Below are 7720 nucleotides of genomic sequence, written 5' to 3' on the forward strand. Positions count from 1 at the left end.
ATAGGCTATTTAGTGTAGAGACGAGTGGCGTCAGCCTTCTCTCTCAGCAAGAAAGCAATAGGTGCACAAAATGTAACCATTTACTTTATAATCTAGATTTTGAAGACAAACTTTGGATTATTTAACACTGAAAACAATGGGTTAACACTTTGTGGTATGCCACAGGTTGAGCTCCCACTGCACCTATTTGCTAAAAATATACTCACTTACTGAAATGTGAGCTGGTATTTTGGATCATCCACTATATGGACAGTATGTTCTGCCACCATTGCTACAACAATTATGTTAACAGCATACTTGGATGACTTTGCATCTTCCATTTTGTATTTTCCTCATTTCAGTCATTTAAATCCACTCAATCTTCATTGTGAGCATGCAGTGCGGTCCAAAAGTGTTTGACAACACTTCTCTTCCTCATAACCGTCTCTTGCCATCACTGGAATCTGTGAATAGGCAGGGACATAACTTAAAGGCATTAAATCATGAGCTGGCCTCTGTGGTGTACATACTGATGCAAACCATTTTTAGATCCGAACAGACAAAGGAGGAAGGGGATATTTAATACCCCTGCTTTGGAGTTTGAATAAAGGCAAAGCTTTGTTCTCTGTGTCTGTAAACGGTTTGGATTAGGACTCCAGATCCAGGACTTGGAGGCATGATGAGACTCTGAGGAGCAATAGCCATGACAGCAGTGTTTAACACAGAAGCCTCTGTCCTGGAAAGAAAGAGAGCAGTATCTGGGAAAACAATGGTGGTGGATTCATTCTTACATTTTACAGCATAGTAGATCGCAGTAGGAAAGGGTCATGCCAAGGTGTAATTGTTATGATTTTCATTATGCAGTATATAAACCCCCTTTTTTATGTTGTTTATGGTCAACATTTGCCTCCCTGTATAATCCAGTCAGAACAGACTGTAGTAATTGAAAGGTAAAAAAAAGAAAGAATTTATTTAACATAGTACAAAATAGGACAATGGGAAAAGTTGAAGAGATATGTAGAAAGTCCACAAAATATCATCATTTTAGTATTAAAGGTCCAATATTTACACTTTTCCTGTGTTCCTGTGTTTTATTTGAAGTGTTGATATCCATAAGAAAATGTATTTGTGGTTTTAAGCAGACTAAGCCTTTCTGCTGATTGGCTGACTGTTTTCTGAGTGAGAATAAAAATACAGCAGATTTCAGGTAAAAACTAAGAGGAACGAAATCCTGCAAGGTTGGATGGTGGATCCAGGGGGGCGGCGATAGGGGCATAGCTGAGGACGGTGACTGCTTTGTTGTGACCAAGGGCGTAGGTTTGGTCTCAACGTTGGAAGGGACAGTTTATTAACATATAAGATCTGAATTTACATAAGGGCATGCCCATAATCAAACGTAATCTATGTACATGTATTGAATTTCCATATATGAAATATATGTACATATGAAGTAAAATCATATATATTTAAAGTTTAGCTTATATATAAATATTGATTACAGCAGTTTCAAATGAAAATTTTAAACCAAAATTTTTGTTGAATGAAATAGCTGCCTAAACTATTTATTTGCTACCTATAGCACTTTACCCCTCTTCAGGTAATAAACCTTGGACTGAGAAAAGCAGTCAAATGAAAGGAAAACAAGGCCGTCTCTTATGCACCTGATCCTCTTGGCCACCATCCAGTTGAAGGCATTAGTAAAGACAACAAAGCAGGGACATTAATCTCACAGCAGGCATTATGTGGATTTTGCATATTTTGGTGCCATCGGTGGTGTTTGGATCTGAGTAATCTGCCTTTCCTCCACATTAGCATCAGGTATTTATCAAACACCCACTGACAGAGAGAGATGACACTGGTTCCATTTATTCCTTTAAATGTCCCATATTTTTACACTTACATCTGTGCAGTTTATGTGTGTCTGTTAAACACTTCTGTAATGTGTTAACCAAAATTAATAGTTTTATTTGATTTTCACCTGCTTTTCTTTATTTCCCAGGCAAACACTCAATTTTTTCTCCTAAGTAGAAATAACTGCCCACAATAGCAAACACTCTGATTGGCTCTGAACAGATCAACTGAAAAGGCAGCCTGAGATCAGATTTGGCAGAAGGCTACGGTGAAAATGGCTGCAGGGTCGGTAAGATGCTACATGTGGATCATAATATACATACATTTTAAACTGCTCACCCAGCTCTGTGCTGATCATCACACTTTCATCCACCCTGACAGAAGCCACACCTCTGCTTACCAATCTTTCTGTTCATAAAGGAGCTATTTTCTATCGCTACATAGCCAAAGTTAGCATTAACAGCTGTTTACTTTCATGTTCAGCATCATGCTTCATTCCTTTAGCTGCCAATATGAGCTATCTTCAGCTGAGGAATGCAACACCAATGTTAACTCTGTCTCTATCACGTCTCTTCAAATGAAGTTAGCAAGCTAGCCCCGGCCTGTCTTGTCACTTTCTGATAGCCACTCGCTGTAACCTCCAATCTGCCCTGGGGAGGGATGGCAGTAATAAGTGACTTAATATATTCACAGCTTTTATTTTACACCACAAAAAACACAATTAAACCCCCTTCTTCACAATCCACAAACCCACAAACAAAGTGTGTGTAGCTGCATGTAGGCAGGTTTGTTGACAACAGAATTAGCTAAAGACCTTGAAAAGCAGGTGATGAACTCTGACCTGTTCGTGTTTTTATAGGTTAAACAAATGAAAGGAGAAGGAGAACAAACAAGTGCAGGATATATGGATTGTGAGCAATTTAGGCCATCCTCTCCTCTTTCTTCTGTTTCTCTGTCTTTTGTCCTATTTTAAAACAGCAGCGATGACAAAAACAGTCAAAAACATGAAACCGTCCTCTAAATAAATATGGTGAGGAAGAATGAACTCTGTTACGTATCATGTGCGTCATTGTGTCCGAAGTCATGGTTCATTAACCTGTCTAACTCTCCAACCTTGAAACATAACTGCACTCACTTCTGACCAAAGTGTCATGTGTTGCGTCAGTCTACGTCCACTGCCATCTCACCCCAACAGCCAAAAACTTCTGTAACATTCACCCATGATATTGCAGATATTTGCTATTTTCAGTAAATAAAATCCTGATTAAAAAAAAAAAAAAGGAGAGCTCGACTGACACTGGGTTTTTTGTTGCTTATACCAAGAGCAGAACTAAATTGATTGGCAGAGGTTCATTTTTTGACATTAACAAGAGCAAAACTTGAGATGTACAAATGTTAGCAGGCCTGGCTAATTAGCATATTACCCACAATATTAAACAAGCATCACTTCTGATTCCAAAGACCATATCCTTAGCTAATTACATTATTTTGTATAGATTTTTTTTGAGGATTCTCACTTCAAAATAATTCAGCCAGAGACAAAGTGTTCAACCAACTCACGGTTAAACACGCTAGTTAGCTAGTGATTGTGAAATCTGCTAGCGCCAGCTGCCATTTTAGCCTGCAAGATCATTGGTAGCTATCCAGAAATAAGAAGGCTCTGTCTCAAATCAAGGGTCCATTGTTACTTTTACTTACTTACTTATTTGAGTGGGGAATTTACCACTGATATCATTTCAAATTTAATATGTCCTGTGTGAGAATGGGAAGCTTGACAGGGTCAATTTAGGTGGTTTGGGCATCTAATTTGGATGCCCCCTTTGTAGTTTTAGGCACAACGTATTTGGAGAAACCCCAGGACAGAAATCTCTGGTGGGATTTTAAATCCAGTGTGGTCTCAAAACACCTTGAGATCCCCCAGAAGGAGCTGGAGAATGTGGATGTGAAGAGGCATGTCTGGTCTACCTTTCAGCAACTTAGACCTGGATAGACTAGGAGAAAACTGATGGATGGATATTTCTTGGCATTTCTGAAATATAGGCTCAGATTTAAATTTAAACTCAAAGAGTCAGTGTCAGTGTACAAAAGTACACAAGTGTACAAAGAGAGAGTCTACAAAAGGTTATTTGCTGCACTGTCCACTGTAGCTCTGTGTGAATGGTTCTATACCCTTGGATGTGAGTCAGTCAGTATATGTGGGCAAAAGGCAAAGACACTTAATCCATTAAACAGGATGAGACTTGCCGCTGTAACTAAAAGCCAACTAAGCTGTCTAAGAAGTGCATTAGACACAGGAGGGGTGTTTGTGTTGATGGCAGTGGTAATGATTGGTTTAGGGGGGGTGGAAGGGTTGGGGTTCTTCGCAGCTTTATTAAGAGCTCATTGCATAACTCTCAGAGGGAATCTTTGTTCCCATCAACAATCTGCATTTTTACAAATATTTCACGCTGGTACTGTGAACGTCTCAGGAGAGTGTCTGAAAATAAATGCTATTGTCTGTATGTGTGTGTGTGTGTGTGTGTGTGCTTGAGAAAAACAAAAACTTTAGGCAAAGGGTGAAGTGTCCTGTAATAGATTTACTCCCCCACAAAAAACACTTTTCTTGGAAAAATATTTTTAACATCTCCGGAGAAAAATAAATCATGACAGTTCACTGTCTGGTTTTTCCACTTTTGTGGCAGCCGTGTAATGATATATCCCAGTCACAACATGAAAATCACTGAATCAAGTTTATTGGTGTTTATATTGTATGTGTCACTGTCAAGAGTATCATGTCAGGAGAGGGGAAATAATCAGCTCTGACACAGCAGTGTGAATTCGGCCACAGACTTACTCCAATCACCCAGTGAACTGCTGCAGCTTCCTGTTTACATGACAGGTTTTAAAGCTGTGGGGGTCTGTGTCAGCTGGTGAGGCTAAAGCTGGTTACAGCTAAAACACTCTGCCCAAGATACCAGAGTTTAGAAGAGGTGTGAAAAAAACAGTATGATCTAAAATCTGTGGTCAGCAATCACAACATCCAACTGCCACTATAAGCAAAAAATTGCACACATTTACAATTATATGTATGTTTTTATTTTTATTTTTGTGCCCAAAACGGATAAAAAAAAAAAACTTATCCTGCCTATAAAGTATTTACCCATATCTCTCTTCCAGTGCTTCTTGGTGAGAATGGCAGCTTTGTTGAGGGTATTGTCCGTGATCGTTACAAACTTGAAAAATGCACTCAAGAAGCACATATTTTCCCCATTTCACTTTTGGCAAGTCGCAAGCATTGCCAGGGGAAATAAATCAATTTGATCCATTAAGTCCATCTGGGGCTTACATAATATGCATATGTGTAGGTGTTTGTGTGTTTGAATAGAGCAGCCGAAACCAATTAGTTTGTGGGGCAGAGAAAAGAACCTCTGTGGACTTGTGCTCGTGAGTAATCAGAGCCCTGCATTTCCTCAAGTACAACATCAAATTACACTTAAAAATATGTCTTGGGACCTAAAAGTGATCACAGAGATAACTCTAGTAAAGCCCATCCTAACAAGATACCAGGACTTCCTAATGTATTTAACAAGCCGACTATAGATATGAGCAAAGATGTAATCTGTGTGAGAAAACAGAGACGTGTTGACTGGACACAGTGAGCTGCAGCAGTCCCGCTTCTCTTTTAGGACTTGGGCTATACGAGCAACCTGACAGGACCTCTGTCTGATTTCAGGTCAGAGTGGCTGAGATTTTGTTAAATGAGCCATGGTCCATTACATTTGTGAGGAAAGCAAAAACATTTAGAAAACAGCTACAGTTATCTCTGACAGAATCATGTTAGGTGTGAGCATTAGCAGCAGCGGCAGGAATCAAACAAGCAGGTCTTTTTTCCATGGCGGACATTTTGACTTGTCATAGCAGAAAAAGCACAGGTGTTACTAACAAAATTAATCAATGGCTCCATTCTTTTCAAGTGTCCCAGTACACCATGACAGTGAGTCAGCATTACCAGGACCATGAAACTGAAGCAGTGAAATGGAATTTAGCCATCATTCATTTTATTATTTACACCTGTGTTTTTCCTTCAGTGAAAAGACATGTATTAATACATACAGCTTTAACAATATTGTACTATGTTATAGATGTAGCATTAGTAGCGGTAATCATAGTAGCAATATTACTTATAATAGTAGTAGCAGGTTTAGTAGCATTAGCAGCAGTTGTAGTACCATTAATAGTTATGGTAATTGCACCAGCAGAAGTAATAACAGTGGCAATCGCAGTAACAGTAGTATAGTAGTAGTGTAAGTAGCACCAGCAGGAGCAGCGGTAATTGTAGTACTAGCAGTATTAGTAGTAATGGTAGAAGCTTAATAGTTGCAGCAGCAGCAGTAGTGGTAGTAGTAGCTTGTAGCAGTGTTAGCTGTAGCAGCAGTGACAGTAGAAGTAGCTGTATTAGTAGCACCAATAGTATAGGCCTAATAGAGGTAGCATTAACAGTAGTAGCAGTTTAGCCATAGGAGTATTGGTAGTATTAATCATAGGCTACTAGTAATAATAGATGCGGTAGTGGTCACACCACTAGCTGTAAAACTAGTAGCAATAGCAGTAGGCTAATTGTTGTAGCAGTAATAATTGTAGTAGTACCAATATTAGCAGTACCCTAGTATTTGTGGTACTTGTCGTAGCAGCAGTCATACTGTACAAGTAGTGGCAGTAACAGTAGCACAAGCAATAGCAGTGTGGTAGTGTTGTATTGAAACAGCAGTAGCAGTATTTGTAGCAGTCACATACAGCAGTAGTAGCATCAGTAGGCTTAGTAATGATTGCGTAAAGTAGTAGCAGTATAGCCATAAGAGTACAGTTGTATTAGTAGCAGTAGCAACAGGAATATCAATATTAATAGCAGTAGTAACAGTAGCAGTAGTAGTAGTAGTAGTAGGCTTCCATAGGAGTCGTGCAGAACACACCTCCTCAGTGTGACATTGTGCATCCACAGCATAATAGCCAGTGACTGTGTGCTGTATATAAGTACACACTGAAACACTCCTGGTGTTTACAAGCAGGCTGAAAGTGAATCATTTATCCAAACATACTGAAAGGTAATCTAGCCTACGCAGGCAAATCAAATTAGGCTGGAGCCAGTAAAAGTTACTTCAGCTTAGCAGAGGTGTTTATATGAGGTCTGCTCAGCTGGAGTGAAAGCAAAACTTCTATTACTGATGTTATTAGGCAGCATGTAAACACACTCACTTACCTACTCAATGGCTCCCTCAGTCACTCAGTCACTCAGCCACTTATTCAGACATGGTCATGTGTAACAGGCAAAAAGCTCAGTGTGCTTTCTAGGGATCAGAGAGGACTCTTGTGAACCCAAATGTTGATGTTTGTGCTCTTATTTATTTCATCCTGTTACAGTTTAACAGCTTAAAACACCATAATGTATGACAAGTACATATACAATATATTACTAATTTCTGCTGTAATATTGTATGAAAGCTAAAAAAATATATTATTTGTTATTATAGCAGTATGGTAGAGAAATGTTATGCTCAGGTGTAAGTTGTAAACATCCTATCTCCTTCCCTCACTCACACATACACGCGCGCACACACACACACTCCCTCTTTCCATTGACGCTAGACTCTGAGGCCGGCCTCCCTTCACCGTGAGCCAATTGCGACGTGCCGAGCAGGCGAGCCTTCATGAGCCGACCCCCTCATTTTACTGGTTTTAACATACACAGCTCCGTTCATGTGACGCTTAAGCGAACTACCAGTCCTCAGCAGAGAGAGAGTGATAGTGTGTGTGTGTGTGCGCGTGTGTGTGTGTGTTAGAGAGGGAGAGAGAGAGAGAGAGAGAGAGAGAGAGAGAGAGAGAGAGAGAGAAAGAGTGGAGGTATACAGTTATG

This window comes from Seriola dumerili, unplaced genomic scaffold (assembly GCF_002260705.1).
Source record: "Seriola dumerili isolate Sdu_G_001 unplaced genomic scaffold, Sdu_1.0 BDQW01000083.1, whole genome shotgun sequence".
In the NCBI taxonomy this organism is placed as follows: Eukaryota; Metazoa; Chordata; class Actinopteri; order Carangiformes; family Carangidae; genus Seriola; species Seriola dumerili.